This window comes from Bidens hawaiensis, unplaced genomic scaffold (assembly GCF_021521415.1).
Source record: "Bidens hawaiensis isolate Kalapana, Puna unplaced genomic scaffold, B.hawaiensis_p1.1 tig00006092_1, whole genome shotgun sequence".
Taxonomy (NCBI): Eukaryota; Viridiplantae; Streptophyta; class Magnoliopsida; order Asterales; family Asteraceae; genus Bidens; species Bidens hawaiensis.
Window position 1 is genome coordinate 607,974 of NW_027491406.1, and position 23,220 is coordinate 631,193.

Sequence of the window (23,220 nt, forward strand, 5' to 3'; positions counted from 1 at the left end):
TCCTCCCACTAGTACAAAATCGACTATTAGTGACATACGCCCCGTCAGGTCTATGTGACACTTTTGAATAACAGTGTCACCGTATGTATGCTTGAAAATTCATGGAATGTTTGGAATGTGACCAAATGTGTGACTATTGCGTAGAGAATCAGCTCTTTAGTCACACTAAACATAACGTATGCCACAAATATTAGTGACGTTTAATTGGAATGTGACCAAATGTCACTATTTGGTCATGTTTTTCGTTTGAAACAAATGCAATTTTTTTTGTGATACCATAGATAAACATATGGTCACATATGGCAATTGTTTGTGTCACTATGTAATGGGGGCACATTCAGTGAGATAATGTTAGCGTGAATAAATGTAATTTACAATGACAGTTACATTTGTTTGTGTGACGTTAAGTTTATGTTTATTAGTCACACTAATTAATTGTGTTACCATATGTTAAAGTTTATGGTGACAGTTAAAATTACAGTGTGTCACTAACGATAACTAATAGTCATGTCAAATGTAAAATACCTGTGACTAGAAGTAACAAATGGTCAGCTTCCATTTTATTATGTGTGACAACAAATTTAAACTAACGAAATAGTTATTGAAGTATAAGAAGTTTATGGTCACAGCTAGGATATGGATGTGTGACAAATTATATATTATGGACATGGTTAATGGAAAAAAACATGTGACAAGAATTACAATTTGGTGATAGTTCACTTTATTAGGTGTGACTAACGGTTAATACTAAGAAAACGATAGTGAAGTCTAAGTAGTTTATAGTAACAGTTCATTTTAGTAGGTGTGACTGAAATTTTGAATACTAAGGCAACGTTATTGATGTATAAGTATTTATTTGTCACATCTCAAATTCGGATGTGTGACAAAATATATACTATAGTGATGGTAAATGCATACAATTTGTGACTAGAAGTAAAATATGCTAATTGTTCACTTTGTTAGGCGTGACTAAATGTTCAATAGAAAATTATCGTTTTTGATGTATAATTTGTTGTGTTTTAGCAATATTATCAAAGTCCAAAATAACCAGTTTATTAAGGAAAACGCAGCGTAAATTAAAAGTTTTAATTCTTGTTTTTACCAAACACATAAACCCGTTAATGTTAAACCCAATCCAGGATCCGTATACAATATACACACTATCAAAATCACCCATAGGGTGTTTCAAGAACATGCATACCTGCAAGTCCAGAAAACCGAAAAGGGATGAATGAGATTGAACGGCTAGAATTCAAAGGAGGAATCCTCAAGCTTGTATACCCAACAAGCTCTAACAAACACCCAAGGTTGCTAGGGTCCTTTTAACACTCTTGCAAATTATCCTTTTGTTCTTCTTTTGGGTTTTCGGACGAGAGTAAGAATAGAGAGAGTTTGGGTGTGTGTGTGAGAGAGAGAGTGTGGAGTGCAATTCTAAAACAGTGATCCACCACTCTTGTTTGTTGCTTGTTGTGGAAAATAACAAAAGGAAAAGAGGAGAGAGGAAGAGCCGCCCCATTGGGCCTTTTTCCCCCAAAACCATTTTTCAATTTTTTTATTTCCATATACATATTTTGTTATTTATTCAAATAAACAACATTTCTCTCAAACATAAATTATCCATATAATTTATTTAACACACAAATGCAAATATTTAGAAAACCCATTTTCCAAATATATAAGGGTTGATAATTATTACTTAGATCATATCTAATAATAAATATCGTGGCATTTGTCTAGCTTGTTATTGGGTATGACCCGACTTGGATCATAACGTACTAGCCACATCAACTTTAATATGTTTTTTGGGCAGATCGATTCCAACAATCTCTCACTTGCACAAGATACATAGAAGGTTGATGCAAATTGAAAATACCGCCTAACAACGGTTTACTACCCCTAATACGCATGACGAAGTGCCATTCAATAATATCATCCCCTTCAAGTCCCATACTTGAAAATGATTTAGGTGAAACTATCATTTATCCTTTTGTCTCAAATGTCATGTTAAATCCAGAGACACAGAGTGATCATTCTCTGTTGATTTAACTAATCCGGCCTTAGACATTTAACTCTCAACGAATAAGAGAGACAAATCCCTTATTGACTACATACGTCTCTCACTATCACCTCGTACCATACTTGAGCTTAGCCTTATGTACTGACATATTTAAGAGCAGCGAAGAACTAAGTCAAAGTATAATAGTCGGTGAATATCAAGACCCAATATGTATCTCAGGTCGGAGGATACTATGATGTTCGCCTTTACTCAAATTTACTTATTGTTTTGGATAAAAATCTGCTAAGGATAATGTATCCAAATCTGTTATGTGAGGTTTAGTGCTAGATAGATAACATCGAATATGTAAACGAAATAATGAGGAACACAAGGATTTGTTACAAGGAAAAGCCCTTGATCTTGGTCGGATCGCCGGCATAAAAACCCCGGGTGATGACAAATCGTCTATCTAAATCAATCAATCAATCAATCATACCCAGTGAAGTCTCACCAACAGCAAAGCTATAAGTAGTGTCTGGGGAGGGTGGGATGTAGGCACACCGTACCTCTATCCAAAGGGATAAAGAGGTGGCTTCCAGAGATACATTCAGCTCTAAAGTGCATATGAATAAAGAAATACAAAGGAAATCAAAGTTCAACAGTAATATAAAATACTAATAATAATTATAATAGTAATAATAATAATAATACTATTTATATGTAAAGAGAATATCATTCTGGTGTGTGACCAAAATAAGGAAAATAGAAGCCCTAATTTATTATTTTCTCCCTAAAAATCCTTAACTTTAATTCTACTTCTCCAAGAATTCCTATCCTCAACCATGTCCTCGGAGAGGTTTAGGTCTATCAAATCATGCCTAATCCTCTCGTCCCAAGTCAATTTAGGTCGTCCTCTACCCCTCCTCCCTTCTATAGTAATGCTTTCTACGGATCTAACAGGATTCGTCGACTGTCTTCTCTTCACATGTCCAAACCATCTCAATCTCCACTCTCTTATCTTGTCTGCTATGTTCGCTACCCCTAATCTCTCCCGAAACACAAAGTTTGTTATTCAGTCTAACCTTGTATGCCCACACATCCAACGTAGCATTCTCATTTCTGCTACCTCCATCTTCCGCACTTGTGCCTTCTTGATGGCCCAGCAATCTACTCCGTATTTCATTACAGGTCTAAATGCAATCCTATAAAATTTTCCCTTTAGTTTCGTTGGGAAACTTTTGTCGCACAATATACCTGTGGCTGCTTTCTATCTACACCATCCTACCTGAACTCGATGGGTCACATCACTGTCTAATTCCCCATCACTCTAAACAAATGACCCTAGATACTTGAACTTCTTTACCTGCGGAACCTCCTGCCCTTCAATGGTTATCTGTACGTCCTCATTGTCATTTACCCCACCAAAATCACAATGAAGGTACTCCGTCTTAGAGCGACTAATCCTTAAACCTTTTGTCTCTAAGGTTGTTCGCCACTCCTCAAGCCTCATGTTTAGATCTTGTTTCCTCTCATCAAGTAATACAATATTGTATGCGAATATCATGCACCACGGGAGCGTCCCCTAAATCGACTTTGACAACTCATCCAAGACTACTGCAAAAAGAAACGGACTCAACGCTGACCCTTGGTGAAGACCTACCTCTACAGGGAAGAAATCAGTATCCCCCACTGGCGCACGGACACTTGTTGCACTCCTGGTATACATATCCATAATTATCTCTATGTATTTCCTAGGTACTCCTCTACCCTCCAAGCACTCCCAAAGCACCTGTCGAGGCACACTGTCGTAGGCCTTTTCTAGGTCAATAAACACCACATGCAGGTCACGCTTCTTCTCACTATACTTTTCCATCAATCTTCTTAATAGGTGTATTGCCTCTGTGGTGGAACGACCCGGCATGAAGCCAAATTGGTTCACCGTAACCTGAGTTTCTCGTCTAAGTCTAACCTCAAAAAGGGTGTTACAATGATGTCTAAGTTTCTCGTCTCGTCTAATTCACTGTAACAAATCGTCTATCACCATTTTTATTAATCAAAAAAGGGTGGTACAAGGGTTGGAAGCTATGATCAGTGATTACAATGATGTCTAAGTGTGTGTATAATGCTAATTTCGTAGAGAGCAGAGTGTGTTGTGATATCTAAACGTAGCTGATCCAGCTTCTATATATACAAGAAGTAGAATAACTAATTCTCCTATTTTCTAGCCTTTAATCAAGCATTTCCATAATTATAGATGTTTCCTTCATTATCCACGCGTTTTCTTAACTTGATAGCGAGATTATAGGTTGAACCTGGTCATTAGCCGTTGTACTTACCAAAAATATCAACATAACAAAGGAAAATCGTTAATAAGTAATAAGTACTAAGGGTCATTGATCCTGACAGGATCTGCAACATATTCTAATGATAATTGATCCAGATTATATGCCATGATAACATATCCACAGTGTCAAATTTCCGTGCACTAACTATTGCCCCCAAAATGGCGGTTGTGATAAGATCACATCTGTCATTTTGCCTTTGAAATCAAGCTTCCTGCAATCCAGATGAGATTTGACAAGCTGGGTATAATTGTCATATATCAATGGAGTTTCCTTGGCAACTTCCTTTCCGGTTGTGTATCCAACACCATTAAGTTAACATAAGTGTTGATCCTTCTGTGATCCTTGTAATTGAACTTAGGATACCTGATGCAAATAACTTATGATATTAACTGGGATTAAACCCAACAAACTGGGGACAAACGCAAATAAACTGGGGACAAGCCCGTGCAACAGGAGACAAGCCCGTGAACTGGGGAAAAGCCAAAAAAACTGGGGGCAAGCCCAAACAGGTGACTGGCCCAAAGATACGGATGTTAATTGGGGACCCGCCCAAACCGGGATTTAGCCCAGACGTGGGATAACGTGAAAACGTTATAAACCGGTGGTATGGTACGTCTACCATAAATCGTAGGATCCTCCATATAGCCGAAGACAACGAAATTCTCAGCCACTAAACGTGTATTGGTCCCGCTGCCCCGGACTATACGTTGGATAGCGTGCGCTCCAGGCGAGAGTGTAGAAACTCTAATTTATAAGAAAGGTGAAAACCTTTAAACCTTAGGGGATATGACCATCGGAGGTCATATCCAATCGTGGGCTAGGCCAAGGGAAATAGTAAAGTACCTTAAATGTAAAGAAGAGGTGGCCAACCTCTTAGACATTGAACCTCTTATTGAAATATGCATTGTTATTTAAAACATGGAAAAAAGACAAACGTTAAAAATATATTATCCTTAAATTAATAAGAATCTGAAAGGAATAAGTGATCAGATAGATATTACCAATTTCAGGATCCTTGATCCTTCTGAGGATATTTGATCCTGATTACAAAAAGTATTGCTTGAGATGAATAGCATTCCATGCTCTAGGTAACCTGTTGCCTTCCATAGTCAGCAGGTGATATGCCCCCCTTCCAGCTTCTGACTCGATCAAGTAGGGGCCTTCCCACTTAGGTGCTAGCTTTCCATCTGCTGGATTAGTTGTGTTTTAGAAGGCTTTCCTCAAAACTAGATCTCCTTCTTGAAATCTTCGAATCCTGATATTTTTGTTGTATGCCCCAGCTACCCTTTGTTGATATGTTTCCATTCTGATCTTTTCTAGGTCTTTGAGCTCATCAACAGTATCCAGATCTTGGAGAAGGATTTCATTGTTGGCTTGAGGATCACGGATGCTTGTTCTGGCATTAGGAACCACCATCTCCTTAGGGATTACAGCTTCTGAGCCAAACACCAATGAGAAGGGTGTTTGACCTGTTGCATTCTTTGGTGTTGTTCTATCAGCCCAAAGAACATATGGTAGCTCTTAGGCCCACTTGCCTTTCTTGGATCCTAGTTTCTTCTTCAAGTTGTTGATAATAATCTTGTTACTTGATTCAGCTTGACCATTAGCTTGAGAATGAATTGGTGTGGAGGTAATCATCTTAATGCCCCAACTGTCACAAAAGTTAGTGGTTCTTTTCCCGATAAACTGGGAACCATTGTCACAAATAATTTCTGAAGGGATACCAAATCTAGTAATAATATTTCTTTTAATGAAGGATATCACCTCTTTTTCGTGGACTTGAACGAAAGCTTCTGCTTCTATCCACTTTGAAAAGTAATCAGTCATTGCAAGCATGAATACTTTTCCTCCTGGCACTTTAGGTAGCTTACCCATGATATCCATGCCCCACTTCATGAAAGGCCATGATGAGGATATAGGATACATAGGCTCTGCTGGTTGATGCAGAATATTGCCATGTCTTTGACATGAATCACACTTCTTTGAGGACTCCATGGCGTCTCTCTTCATGGAAGGCCAGAAGTATCATGTTCTCAGAATCCTGGAGAATAGGTTTCTCCCTCCAGTATGATTACCGCAATCTCCTTCGTGAAAGTCTTTGAGCACCTCTTGAATTTCAGGATCTTCGATACATCTCAAGTATGGACCTGCAAGAGATTTCCAATACAGAATATTATTTAATAAAATGTATTGTGATACCTTAAGTTTGAAGGACCTAGGATTCTCTGTGGCTGGAATCTCTCCATTTTGAATGAACTTCTTGATCGGGAAGATCCAAGATCCTTGATTACTTGAGGATAATGGATCAAAATGCACAATCTCTTAGTTAGTTGTTATCTCCCCAACTTCTTGTTCTCATATTGCTGGTGAGAGTATATGGATTATTGGGATCTTCGTATCTTCTGGAATCTTCAATAATGAAGCTAAATTTGCTAAGGCATCTGCCCCAACATTCTCTTCTCTTGGTACCTATATAATACTAAAAGAATCGAAGAACTTTGATAGTTCCTTCACAACATCTAGATATTTGATTAGTTTTTCACCATTAACAGCATATGAGCCATTAAAGTGGTTAGTCATCAATACCGAATCTACATATACTTGAAGATACTTGATCCTCATGTGTTTAGCTAATTGCAAACCTGCGATTAGAGCTTCGTATTCCGCTTCATTATTGGTGGCTTGGAATGCACACGCAATGGACTGTGGGGTATTATGTCCCCCTGTGGCGATTTCAGTAGGATACCCAATCTTGTTCCTCTTACATTGGATGCTCCATAAGTAAAGAGGATCCAATGATCCTTGGTTTCTTCCAGTTGTTGAACCTCTAAATCAGCTTCCTCTTGCATGTCACTATTGAAATCAGCCACAAAGTCTACAAGCGCTTGTGACTTAATGGCTGTTCTGGGCTCATACTGAATATCATATGCACTCAATTTCACAGCCCATTTAGCCATCCTTCCTGAAAATTCTGGTTTTCTAAGCACATTCTTAACAGGATAATTAGTTCTTAAAATAATAGTATGTGTTTCAAAATAGTGTCTCAACTTGTTTGAGGCCATAATCAAAGCAAGAATTAATTTTTCAAGGTGAGAATACCTGACCTCTGCATCTAATAGGCTTTTACTTACATAATATACCGAGTGCTGTTGTCCTTCATGATCATTGGCCAGAACAGCACTGATTAAATTACCTGACATAGCTAAGTACAGAGACAGCGGCTCACCATCTATTGGCTTCATCAAAGCAGGCGCTGAGGATAGATAATCCTTAAGAGACTTTAGTGCATCTTCATGTCTTTGAGTCCATTCGTACTTTTTATTTTTTCTCAAGATATCATAGAAGTCTTTGCACTTCTTTGAGGATATGGAAATGAATCTGTTGAGAGCAGCTATTCTTCCCGTGAGTCTTTGGACATCTTTAGCATTTATAGGAGACTTTAAATTAATGATGGCTTCTATCTGCTCCGGGCTCGCTTCTATTCCCCTTTTGGTCACCATGTATCCTAGAAACTTTCCAGCCTTAACACCAAAATGACATTTTGACGGGTTCAGTTTCATGTTATATTGGTCAAGGATATTGAATGCTTCTTCAAGATCTCTAAGGTGATCCTCAATCCTCTTCAACTTCACTACCATGTCATCTATGTAGACTTCCATGGTTTTGCCTAACTGAACCTTGAACATCATGTTTACCAATCTTTGATATGTTGCCCCTGCATTTCTTAGTCCGAACAGCATAACAATATAACAATATATGCCAGTAGGAGTTATGAATGTTGTATCCTCTTGATCAGATAGTTCCATCTGAATTTGTTAAAATCCAGAGGAAGCATCCATAAAGGTAAGCATATCATGCCCTGCCGTTGCATCCACCGAGCTTCCATCGTCGACTAGGATACTGCGTACATAATGGTTAGCAATAAATAAAGTTAAAATCAAACCATCGTGGTGAGGATCCTGGATACTTTTCTTATCTTCTTCGTCAAAGAAGTTTCTTTTGTCAGTCATCAAAGTAGTGGATATGACTGGTCGGTCTCCGTTCTCCAACTTTGTTTCTTTGGCGTGTCTTTTTGCTGAGGAGAAAGAAGTACCGCATATATCTGAGCCACCGGAGATGATGTTTATTACTTATGCGTCTGGTGGGGGCGGTGTTGCTTTCTATGGTACATCTTCAGGATCCTGGATCCTAGACTTTTTTTTCCAAGATCTCTTTGAAATGGCCCTTTCTCAGGAGGTATCCAATTTCCCTCCTTAAACCAATACAACATTTTGTCTGATGGCATGCACACCACTTGGACTTGTCTTTGAAGGATGTTGTTTTCTCACTTTTTTCGAGGCCACGTTGCTTTCTCTCCAAGATCCTTCATGTCACAAATCAAACCATGAGTATCAACAGAGAAGCAATATTCGGAAATACTTGGGTAGTCTTCAACTTCCCAAACATTTTGTTTGTTGAATTTGGAGTATGGCTTTGATTCGTTGTTCCTGAATGAGGATCCTTGTTTTTGGTTAGGTGACTCTTGTTTCGTTGGAGCTCCTAACCGTTCTTGGATCTTCTTGTCATCCTCTAGCCTTATAAATCTGAGTGCCCTGTTTCTGACTTCATCTAAAGTCCTGCATGGGGTCATCGTCATAAAATGGGGAGCCCCTTTGAAGTCCCATCTTGAATGCTTCAACAGCCGTAGCCATATCAAGACTAGGGATCTCTAGGGCCTCCCTGCCAAACCTAGTAACAAAATCCCTAAGGGATTCATTATAAGATTGGACAACTCTATACAAATCACTAGTTAACTTCTCAAATTTCCTACTACAAGAAAATTGGTTGTTGAACAAGTTAACTAAATGTGAAAAAGAAATAATGGAAAAGGGAGGAAGACTTAGCAGCCATTTTAATTCAGATCCTGTTAGTGTGGATCCGAAACCCTTGCATAGACAAGCCTCATTGAGTTTTTCGGGAATTGGATTGATTTCCATTCTCTCCCTGTATTGAGCCACATGCTCTTCGGGATCAGTTGTTCCATCTTACACCTTCATATTGGGGGTCTGAAATCATTTTGGGACTTCAGCATCACAGTAAGGTGGAGCAAATCTGGACAACTTGTGGCTTCCTTCTGGTATTTCAGGAATCGGACGAACTACTCCTGGCACGCTGGATATCATATCCTTAAGCTTCTGAAGTTCCTTAGCCATAGCCTGGTTGATACCTGTGTCCTGCATAGGGCCAAGGTTAGTGTCTAAGGATATATGATTATACATGTTACCTCTCGGTTGATTGAACTTTGGCATCCCAGATGTGTAGCCATGGTAAGAAGCATCTGCCATGGTAGCTGGTCCACCAGAGGCAATGGTTTGCATGGGGATGATGTCTCCTTCATGAACCTATGATGATCTTTGATGTTGAACCCTTGAGGATCCTTGATTCTGCCAGAAGGATCCTTGAGGTTGGGAGCTGAAGGATCCTTGGTAATACATCCCAGAGGATCCTGGTTGAAGGAACGAGGATCCTTAAGTTTGCTGACCCATGGATCCCTGTTGAAGGATAGATGATCCTTGTTGAAGGATAGGTGATCCTTGCTGGAAGATGGAGGATCCTTGAGTCTATTGAGCTACAGATCTTGGAGTAGTGAAATCCAGAATCCTTGGCATCGAAGTAGTCTGATCCTCTAATGGCCTCTTATTCTTCTTGAGATCTTCAATTTCACGGAGGATCTTCTAGTTGGTTTTGTTCTGCTGCTTCATGTATGCATTAACCACCGATGTGGCAACAGTGGTCTTTGAGCTTTGGAAGACTGGAATTTGTAGATTGTTTCCAGCAGCAGCAGCCCGTGATGCTCCCGTGATTGGGGGAGGCATCGGCGGCAAAGTCCTTGATGAGAGAGGAACCAAAGATGGCATGGTTGATGAAACAGAGGTTGATTGAGAGGCCATTGATGGTGATATGGGTATGAAAGGTTGAATATTGATAAGGTATTTTCTGGATTATAGCACCAATTGCCCCACGGTGGGCGCCAAATTGTTTTGGATAAAAATCTACTAAGGATAATGTATCCAAATCTGTTATGTGAGGTTTAGTGCTAGATTGATAACAACGAATATGTAAATGAAATAATGAGGAACACAAGGATTTGTTACGAGGAAAAGCCCTTGATTGTTTTGTTGAGTTGATTTTGTACTTAATTTTGGAAGACTTTGAACATTTTAAAGGCTTCAACTTTGTGCCATAACAAGAACACATACCCATAGCGACTATAATCATCGGTAAAGGTAATGGAGTATCTTTCACCATTCCTTGCTATTGTCTTAAAAGGACCACATACATCCGAATGTAATTACCTAATAAGTCTTTTGCCCTTTCATTAGTTCCACTAAAGGGCTCCTTGGTCATCTTCCCCAATAAACAAGATTCACATTTATCAAATGAATCATCATTCGCTTCCAAAAGACCATTCTTTTGAAGTCTATTGATGCGATCCTTGTTTATGTGACCAAGGCGACAATGCCAAAGAAAAGTTTCACTCAATCCAATTTGAGTCTTTTGGTGTTAGCTTGGTACAACGAGTTATCAATTGATGTATTATCATGAAATAATTCATAAATGCCATTAGACGTCATTGCATTAAAAAAAAGACATCATTCATGAAAACATAAATACCATTGTCAACAAACTTAAAATCATATCCAAATTGTCGTAATACAGAAACAGAGATAATATTCCTAGTCAAACTAGGAGAATATATAATGTTTTTCAAAATAACTTCCAAACCATTTGGAAGCTTTAAAACATAATCTCCTCGGGCTTGGACGTCAACCTTTGCTCCATTGCCCATGAAGACACTAATATCTCCTTTCTTCACATCATTTCTTCTTGTGAACTCCTGCAATGAATTGCATATATGAGTCCCACATCCAGTATCCAATACCCATGTGTTAGAAGAAACAATATTAAGATCAATATGGATTATGAAAGTTGTACCTGAGTTTTGCCCCGCATCCCTCTTAGCTTTCAACTCCTTGAGATAGGTCGGGCAGTTTCTCATCCAGTGACCTATCTCCCCACAACCAAAGCATGGATCCTCAGTGCTAACCTTTAGCTTCTTGGGTTTTGGTTCCGCCTTTGCCTTTCCCTTGAACCCCTTCTTGACATGCCCTTTACCAATGGCAACCTTTGCCTTTGGTTCCGGGTGATGCCTCTTCTTCGATCCACCCTCATTGATCACAAGATCGGGTAAAACCTTTTTACCCATGCCGGCTTCGGCTGTCTTAAGCATTGCGTGAAGCTCACCAATGCTTTTGTCCCATTCGTTCATGTTGTAGTTCATGACTAATGTCTCAAACCTGTTAGTTAAGACATTTAGGATCAAATCCATGGCTAACTCTTTTAAGAAGGGACAGTTAAGCCATTCAAGCCGATCAATGTGGCTTTTCATATTAAGCACATAAGATGAGACAGATTGGGTTTCTTCCATATGGCATGCATGAAGTGCTCAAACCATTTCGAAGCGCTCCACCCTCGCTTGAGTAATGAACATTTCCTTAAGTTGGGTTATCATGTCATACGCCCCATGATTCTCGAAATCCTTTTGGATCTCGGGAATAATTGTTCCCAACATGAGGCAAGAAACTTGCACCGAATCCTCGGTGTATTTTAGCTAATCGGCATAGGCATCCAAGTTGTTGACATCGAGTTCATCGGGAATGGGATCGTCCAAAATGTAGAACTTCTTCTCTTGCTTGAGAACAATTCTCAAGTTTTGATACCAGTCCATGAAGTTGTTATAGTTTAGACCATCCTTATCAAGAATGGATCTTAATGATAAGTTATGCACGGGTGGGATAATAGCGTTCTGTGGATTGTTTGCGGCCATCTATAAAGATTTAAGAAAATTCAATTTAGTATTTTCAATATCAATAAATTTTAATCATTAATACCCTTTAATGCCTCCAAGACAATTAGTGATTAAAATCTAGAATCCAACGTTTCATCCAAATAGTAGTTAGGTGACCTTTATCCCACTATTCGGACTAACAAGGTAGTCAACGTTTGACATTTGCAACCCTTTGCAACTTCTAGTTTTATGGGATCGGTTAAACATCATATGTTTAGTTTGCATGTTTAATCCCATCAACACCTTTGTACGCCATGCTTTGGTGACCCTATTCACATGCTTTAATTGTCAACATCCAAACATGATAAAACAATAAACATAAATCAACCATACAAGCATAAAATATAATCACATGTTCATAACCATAGCCATCTAAAATTAACAACACTTGTTGACCGAAACAAGTGTTCCAAAAGGTCTCTCCTAAGGGACGAGCATGACACAAGGTATGAGATGGTGAACTCCCACTTGACTCCGCATCCTTATGCTTCAAGCGTTCACTTCTAGTTGTGATCCTTCTTCTTTAATTGGGCTTCCGCTTGGGCTTCAACCAAAATGGTATTGTAGTTGCATCTCCTTTACAAAATATATCCTAATACATTTTGTCTAATAAAAGAAATACAACTATTCTACTTATTATTACAAACCATTTGAAAGAATAAATAGATTACAAACCCGAATAAAGAATATTACAAACAAATGAATAAATCACAACAAGTATCTTCAATATACACAAGGTCATGGTTAAGTTATGAACATCCACACAAGCAGGTCAACCCTTGACAAAATAGGTCAACCTTTGACCAGAATGGTTCCCCTTGTCCCTTAGTTCTCGGCCTAAAACAGAGAAAACATAGTTCTCGGCCAGAATACCAAAGCTTCAGAGTTTTCGGCCCGAAAGCTTTGGTTCACCGAGAACCTATTGTTCTCGGTCAAAACCGAAAACTAGTTTTCGGTCAACTCTGAGAACTATGATTCATAACCATGAGTTCTCGGTCCAACCGAGAACAGGGTTTCGCGTGTCTTCGCCCAGACCGAGAACCATGGTTTCCTACCATTGAGTTCTCGGCCAAAGCTGAAGAACACAGTTTCAACCCAAACAAAATTTGGCAACCAAAATGACCAGTTTTTCTTGTTTTTACCACATGCATGTATGGTACAAACTTGAAAAACCAAGGTGCAACCAAAAGGTCTAAAGTTCTTGGACAAAATGGAAAAAAAATACCATAAAAAACGAGCACTTTAGAACCCGATTTGAAGCATGTAATCGTATAAGCAGCTCTTGATGCCATTGTTGTGTTTTAGCAAGATTATCAAAGTCAAAAATAACCATTTTATTAAGAAAAACGCAACGGAAATTAAAAGTTTTAAATCTTGTTTTTACTAAACACATAAACCCGTTTATGTTAAACCCAATCCAGGATCCATATACAATATACACACTATCAAAATCAACCATAGGGTGTTTCAAGACATGCATACCTTCAAGTCCAGAAAACCGTAAAGGGATGAATGAGATTGAACTGCTAGAACCCAAAGGAGGAATCCTCAAGCTTGTATATCCAACAAGCTCTAACAAACACCCAAGGTTGCTAGGATCCTTTAACACTCTTGCAAATTATCCGTTCTTCTTTTCGGTTTTCGGCCGAGAGTAAGAATAGAGAGAGTTTGTGTGTGTGTGTGAGAGAGAGAGAGAGAGAGGAGTGCAATTCTAAAAAAGTGACCCACCACTCTTGGATGTTGCATGTTGTGTAAAATAACAAAAGGAAAAGAGGAGAGAGGGAGAGAGCCAGCCCCATGGGGCCTTTTCCCCCAAAAACATTTTTCAATTTTTTTATTTCCATATACATATTTTGTTATTTATTCAAATAAACAGCATTCTCTCAAACATAAATTATCCACATAATTTATTTAACACACAAATACATATATTTAGAAAACCCATTTTCCAAATATATAAGTGTTGATAATTATTACTTAGATCATATCTAATAATAAATACCGTGGCGTTTGTCTAGCTTGTTATTGGGTATGACCCGACTTGGATCATAACGTACTAGCCACATCAACTCTAATATGTGTCTTGGGCATATCGATTCCAACATAATTACTTTATGGTCACATCTCCAATTTGGATATGTGACAAAATACATATTATGGTGATGGTAAATGCATACAATTTGTTACTAGACGGAAAATATGCTAATTGTTCACGTTGTTAGGCGTAACTAAATGTTCAATAGACAATCATCGTTATTGATGTATAATTACTTTTTGGTCACATCTCCAATTTGGATGTGTGATAAAATATATATTTTGGTGATGGTAAATGCATACAATTTGTGACTAGAAGTAAAATAGGCTAATTGTTCACTTTGTTAGGTGTGACTAAATGTTCAATAGACAATCTTCATTATTGATGTATAATTACTTTTTGGTCACATCTCCAATTTGGGTGTGTGACAAAATATATATTATGGAGATGGTAAATGCATACTATATGTGACTAGAAGTAACATATGTTAATTGTTTATTTTGTTAGGTGTGACTAAATGTTCATTACTAAGGAAATGTTAGTAAGCGTAAGTACTTTTTAGTCAACATGTGATCGTTATGTTCTTTCCATTCTTTAAGGAAACGTTAGTGTGTTGTCTTAGTAGTTTATAGTCACAGTTACACTCTTTACAAAAGAGTGTGACTAAAGGTGTGTTAGGGTCATGTATTTATGTATCAAAGTGACAAAAAGTTAAACAATAGTGACTCTAAAAACAATTCCTGTCTTTATAGATCGTTATTATCCGGATTATAATTTTTTATTCTATTAGGTGTGTAAAAATATTACTAATTAATTAGGTGTGATTATAGTGACAGTTCTAATTTTTATGTGTGACTAAAGACTATTTTATGTTTTTCAATGGGCCATTTTGCTTGAAAGATAATTAATTGGGCCTTTTTGTTCAAAACACGATATATAAGCACTTTGATTTATAAATAACCAGTGTATGCAACCATGATTTTGTCATCCTTTCTTTTCGTGTTTTGCATAATGAATGTAGTTAAAAAATGAAGGGTTATTAATTATATAATCTATTATATGAATCCAATATTGATTTTTTAAAGTTTGATCAAACTATTTGATTTGTATGCATGTACTTTTGGATTTACCGAAACGTTTATATTTACTATTCGATATGGTATAGCAGAATTATAACATAAAGTAGTCACAACACATTCACTCTTAACATTCAGTATATTGCTTATACGCTCTTAGACTTATACGTTTCACTTTACATACTTTCATCTATTGATAGCTTAGCCCTTTACAAAATACAAATGACACATTAAGCTCACTAGACCTAGAATTAGACAAAAATGCTCTAACAAAATCCCCCTTGGATAATGCTAGACCTAAATTAAAAACTCAATTCCTAAACTTGATTTAGCCTAGCTAATGATATAGTAGACCTCGGTCATATTAACTTGAAAATTTGCATCTATCAAATTACTCACGGATGTCTTGGCAGCACCCAGGCATCTGAAGTTCCGGTCTGTTGACCTCGGTCGAATGTATAATAATGATGGTGAACAAAACTTTTACGGAAACACCATCATAGATTCAGATCATCTATCCGAGATTCAGACAGATGATATTATGAGAAATAATCCACCAACTCGCGGATAATAGAATTGAACCGAAATCTTGTGATCTTCCTTTCGTCCTTTCCTTGAAAATATGACCAAATCAGCACTTTATCATCTTCCATGTCATCTTCCTCTACATCAGTAATCTTCATCGATCTGTAACAACAAAATCAACACAGTTAACACACACAACAATGGATACACACTGATGCTTCAAATTGTTTATAATCTAAACAGTGCAACTCACACACACTCAGTTCCAGACTATCATATACATGCATGTAATATAAAAACCAGTAGACTTACCTTGATAGTTAACACCCAGAGACAAAATCTAAACTAGCTAAAAGATATGAACAAAATAATATGCAGGTGTCATTTTAAGTCAAAAAGATATAAAGGCAATGTTATTAATACTGAAAAACCAGTATGTCCCTTAGCATTGGAATACGTAACAACAGTAAGTCCACAAGTTAGTTTAGGTGTAACTAAATGTTCATTACTAAGGAAATGTTAGTGAAATGTAATTACTTTAAAGTCACATCTACAGTTCGGATGTGTGATAAAATATATTTTATGGTAATGGTAAATGCATACAATATGTGTCTAGAAGTAAAATATGTTAATTTTTCACTTTGTTAGGCGTGACTAAATGTTCTATAGACAATCATCGTTATTGATGTATAATTACTTTTTGGTGACATCTCCAATTTGGATGTGTGACAAAATATATATTTTGGTGATGGTAAATGCATACAATTTGTGACTAGAAGTAAAATATGCTAATTGTTCACTTTGTTATGTGTGACTAAATGTTCAATAGACAATCATCGTTATTGATGTATAATTTACTTTTTGGTCACATCTCCAAATTGAATGTGTGACAAAATATATATTTTGGTGTGGGTAAATGCATACAATTTGTGACTAGATGTAAAATATGTTAATTGTTCACTTTGTTAGGTGTGACTAAATGTTCACTACTAAGGAAATGTTAGTGAAGTGTAAGTACTTTTTAGTGAACATGTGACCATTACATTCTTTAAGGAAACATTAGTGTGTTGTCTTAGTAATTAATAGTCACAGTTACACTCTTTACAAAAGAGTGTGACTAAAGGTGTGTTAGGGTCATGTATTTATGTAACAATGTGACTAAAGGTTATAAAATAGTGACTCTAAAAACAATTCCTGTCTTTATAGATCGTTATTATCCGGATTATAGTTTTTCTTTTTATTAGGTGTGTAAAAATATTACTAATTAATTAGGTTTGATTATAGTGATAGTTTTAATTTTAATGTGTGACTAAAGACTATATTACGTATTTCTATCGGCAATTTTGCTTAAAAGATGATTAATTGGGCCTTTTTGTTCAAAACACGATATATAAGCCGTTGTGTAAGCTCCTTTTCGTCATCCCTGTTATACCCCAAGTCAGTTTTCAAAAGAATTCAAGATCATGGTGATATCCATCACGTTGCTATACCAACGAAGGTATTTCATGCTTTACAAGTTTGATTTATGAATAACCAGTGTATGCAACCATGCACGATTTCGTCATCCTTTTTATTCGCGTTTTGCTTATAATGAATGTAGTTAATACATGAATTGGGGTTATTAATTATACAATCTATTATATGAATCCAATTTTGATTTTTTTAAAGTTTGATCATACTATTTGATATGTATGCATGTACTTTTGGATTTACTCTAGAATACTACACGAACGTGCAAGGGCTGGAATACGATTACACCTTCAAGAGGATGATTAAGGGTTCTCTGGTAAGTTATAACTATTCTCTTATTTACTATAATTTCAATAAATAAAACATTATCGTATAATAAGTTAATTTATACTTGAAATTTCGTTTCAATATCGCAGAAACTACCGGTTGCATTTGTGAACCGGTACGACATCCAGTCGAGGAACTTCAGATTGAAGTTCAGACTTGGTGATAATGGGGATCTTTTTGAAACAGTTTCTTGCCAGAATGACGCGTATTATAAGTCGCGTCATTACAAGGTTCGTAAGTGGGGCGATTTTGGACAATAATCCCCAACCAAGATCACTGGAATAGCTTTGTCGCATATACCCAATCCGACAAATTCAAGGCATAGGTCGATCTTCTAATTATTATCAACATATATAATTTCATCATTTTTCATATTTTCATATTTATAAAATTTAATTAAGAATTGACATATGTGAGATTTAGTTTTCATGAAGTATTCGTCGGACTTAAGGAAGGAAGCTCGTGCAAAGTCGCGTTACAACCACCGGTTGGGAATAGGTGGATATGCTACTCTTGAATGAAAAATGGTAAATGTTTTATTCTTTAAAAATTCCCTAAATAGATGCTTAGGACTTAAAAAAAGATTATGTGATTTAATAGTAATGCACTTTTCTTATAAATTATAACAAGCTTGCAAACAACGAAGTTGAGAAAGATGTACCTCCCTCCTGGTGTCTGATGTGGTATAAAGCCCGTCAAAACAAATATGGTGAAATAGAAGATGAGGAGGTTAAAACGCTCGCACAGCAACTAGTGAGTTCGGGAGACTGTCTTTAACTTATTCATATCGTCTTGCTAAAGTTTAACGATTTTACATATTATTTGAATTTGAATGATTTTACATATTATTTTGTGTAGCTGGAAAATGAAAAAAAATCAATACTGGGAGTTGAAGGTTGACCAAGGCGAGGATGCCATGACACTGGTCTTTGGCCACGAAAAACGTGGTTGCGTAAGAGGGGTAGGAACTGGAGTCATGTCTTCTATATATCTTCACAGTCCATGAAGAGTTAGAGGATCGACGAAAGAACAAATAAACGAGCTTCAACTTATGGTCCACTCTGAGAGAGACGAAAAGGAAAAAGAGAGACAAGAAAGACAGAAACAAGGTGAAGAACTTATGTTGATAAAAATGCCCTTGATAAACAACAATCTGACATGAGAGTATTACTATCCAGCCTTGCTATTCAGGGGATTCAGGTGGGGACAAAACCGAATCAACCGCAAGTAAGTGAAACTGTCCATATAAAGATTGTAGTTTAAATGCTTCATTGATCAGGTCAATTCGACAAATCGTTCAACTGAATTGCAAAACAATGAGGCTGCACCTAATAACACAGTGATCGGTAATCAGAAACATCCTGCTCATGATAGCGTAACTCCAGTAACATATTTTTTCACTCTTATAATATTTTTATAAATATAAATCAATTAATCCATTATACTTTAAACATCCTAATCCATTGTGCTCATGAAAAGCAGTCTCCGAGTCATTCAAGTGGGTCCCAGAAGAATCAAACTGATGATATACTTCAACTGAAACAGTCCATAAAGGTTAACATAACTCTAGTAACTTATTATTTTATTTTAATATTATTTTAATTAATTCAATTATATTATAACATTGTATTTTAAATATGAGTATTTGATCAAGCAATGAGACAGGTCCTGGAAATCTGTCTCCAAGTCAATCAGGTGGATTCCAACTGAAAAAAACTACAACTTTGTCCGGTAAGAATGATCGAGCCACTTCTGCTACAGTCAAAATGAAACATTGTACACATGATAAAGTCAATCAAGTAATTTATTCTTTGAATACTTCAGTAATTTACAATCTTCATTAATTAATTGTGGGAATATAAATTGGTATTTTGGAATCTTCCAAAACCGTCAAAAAAACGCGGAAAGCTCACTGGTGCCAGTAAATACTCCTTCAACAAAAGGAGAACGGGTATGTACTTTTACAAATATGTCTTCGTATTTTTTTTTCCTTTTTTCCATATGATATAATGACAAAAGTTATTATAGACTATCAAGTGTCGACTAGCAATTGTGTCCAAGAGAAACATTGTCGCTTCTGGTTAGATTTACTTGTCCGAAGGTCTACAAAAATGTCACAATGTTCCGGTCCAAGACGACTGCTACAAAATGTTGATTAACCGATCGATACAAGATGCAGCATTTTTACCTCATGAAATCCCTGATGCGCGAACAGTCGGGGAAGCAGCTGGCAGTTTTGTTCCTTGGCCGAAAGATCTTTGCATTATTGATGTGAGTTTCTGTAATTACTTTCTTTAATGGTCTTTAAATTATTAAACTATTTCAAACAACTTAGGTATTTTTTTTTTCTTTTTAAATAGTGTTGACACAGGATGATCAACAAATTGTAAATCAAAAGGTCAACGACTTTACAAACGGGATAACTACTAAAGATGTTGATGGTCAACAGCGGAATCAACCAAAAGATTCAAAGGTCAAAAAAACACCTAAAACAAAAAGAACAGTAGAATATATCCAGTTTAACAATCTTAAATCGAAGTTCACCGGAAGTAGTACTAATGCAACAGCTAATCCGGCTTAATTTATTCAACTAGTGAGATTTAGATTAGGATGCATATTTGTAATTACTCCCGTTTAAAAATTTATATATATGTAGAAGAATTTCATTTTATTTTAATAATATTTTTGTATCGTTTCATTTATATATTATCCATTATTATACTTATTTCACAAATATCACTAAATGTGAATTGAAATCAAATTCATGTGATTATAATTCATTTTTGATCACATTTTAAATTATCATATGTCACTAAAAGGTTACATTTGGGTGATTATAAGCTATATATAGTAACATTTTACTAAATAATTTGTGTCTAACATACACACACACACACACACACACATATATATATATATATATGGTCACATTCATTAAAGATAGTGTCACTAAAAGGTATGCATTGGTAATTTTGTGTTAACAAGTGTGATAACCAACTACACATAATCACTGCCTACATAAATATTTGTGACTACAAGTATGTTATAGGGTCACGTAACTACGTAATATATGTCACTAAAGGGAATAAGACAAGTTTATATTAAACATTTTAGGTCACATTTTCATTTGTGTTCTGTCACTATAAGGTATGTAATAGTCACAACTTAGATTAACAACTTGGTTTCTAATTGTGATCAAATACCAACCAATAGTCACACTGAACGTAGTGTAATGCGAAAAATTTCAAGCAAAACGTCACATTGAAAAAAAATTCATGGTGACCAATTGTTGATATATTGCCATTAACCAAAAAAGCACGTGTCACTGAAAAGGGTTTATAATGACATTATTTGATAAAATTGAAACAAAAATCATTGGTCTATAGTGACACCTCTACTCTACGGTGACTGATTTTTATATGCTACAGTGACGATTTTTTGTGTGTCACCAAACAACATCTACAATGGCGCGACCTTTGGTGACATATTTAGCTGGAAAAAAATCCTCACTAACTACCTACGGTGATGATTTTTTTGTGTCACTGAAGCCTAATTTTGTACTAGTGTCCAAATCATCGCATCTTTCTTTTTCACCACATATTTCTCAAATATAAACTTCCACTCGGTAAACCCTTCATGAGATAGTAAATGGGGCACACGAGTAGTAGTTCCCCTGATGGAGTTCAACTCTTGATGTATAGCAGCGTTTGATGATGTATTAGTTAGTTGGTCCATTTTAAACTAAAGTCCAAGTAAATAGTCCAAGTGATTAGTCCAAGAATAAGTCCAGAGATTAAGACCCAATATAACAGGCCCAAGAACAGAGAACCCAACAAATAAGGCCCACCAAAGACAGAGAACCCTGATGATTGACCGAGAACCCTGTAGTCTAATCTATAACCCTCAATATTAATTGAGAACACCTGAAAGTCAACCGAGAACTCCCAAAATCTCCCGAGAACGCTGAACTTTTGCCGAGAATAATCCGGAATGCCCGAGAATGACCAAAAATGCCTGAATACACACAAAATTTGGCCAAGAATGATTAAGAGAAGCCAAGAACCCTTGATTACAACTCGAGATCGATCAAAACTTATCCGAGAACACCCAAAAGATTGATTTGGTATACTAGGAAAGTAAATCAAATCCCGAGAATGATGGGATTTGAATTTACACCAAAGATCAAGTCAGATCTATCCCAAAACAGTCTCAACCAACCCCCGATGAACACGAAGAACACCGTTTAATGATTTCCATAAAACTTCAAACAAAAATCAACCAAAAAAACCCTTTGAATTAATGATATCACTTTAACCGAGCCTAGATTAGGTCTACAGGCTCTGTACCAATCATAAGTCGCATGAGAGGATCTTTCAATGTGATATCACGTAAACTTGTTGGGCGGAATCTAACAACGAATTGATTCAATATAACACAAATAAACACAATAAGAACCCAATAATAATGCTTCAAAATACTCGTTTATAACGTCGGGTGCTTAAGTCCTTTGTAAGAGAATACAAACTGATAATACTTCTCTCGTCTCTATCTCTCTCTCTCATGAACGTCCAACCCAAAACAGTTAACATTACATCATATATATACACATGGTAACCCTAATCCCAAACACACCATACTAAGCCCACCGAAATCATGACGGTTTACATAAAGTATCCCAAAACTAAGCCCAATAGTATAAGCGTAAATCATTAAGTGTGACCCAACATAGTTGTTTGTTGTTTGATCCATCCAAATGACCTACATTTCGCAGGTCTCATTCCAACCATACTTCAAATATAGGTAAGTGATTAAGTGAGTCACTCATCTGATGCTTAGTTTATTATTTTGAATTATTTAATTAGAGAATTTTGATGGGCTTGGTTTGAAAAATTTTATAAGTTATGAACTTAGATTAAAAACATTGTTTGTATGAGTAGACACCTTTAGGTTACATTTGTTGTAACTTTGTCAATTCTCTAAAATTTGCTTTTATTGTTCTTTTAATATGAACTGGCTCGATCTTGGTTAAAAAAAACTATACAGTATTACACAGACAATCCTATAAATTCCGCTCACCGTAAAAACCTTTTCTAGGTCTGCCACCAGTAAAACGTCAATTTTAACTCCACTTATGAAATTTATTAATTTATTAAAAATATATGCTTATATGTTGAAGGGCCGATATTACCCAAATTTGAGAATCTTCTCTTGAAGTAGAAGCAATATCAATGAACTTGATAGATATGATTGGTAACTATACTCAACAATGAAAGCAGATTATTGAGGAGCATCGGAATTAGTGTATGTTAAAGTGAAATATGAAAAAGGGAAGTGAAGAATAGACACTTCATGTTACTTGAAAATAGCCAACCCCATTCAAGAGAGAAAGCACTTTCATTAAATTAGCAAAAACACTTCTACTTACTCAACCTTCTTCCCACTTCCCCTACCTTTACATATTTAGTAACCTTCTTTATGTACTCATAATTTTTCTACGTACTATTGGTCCCATTTCATTTTCTTCAACAATTTTCACACACGTATTATTGTTTTTGGGC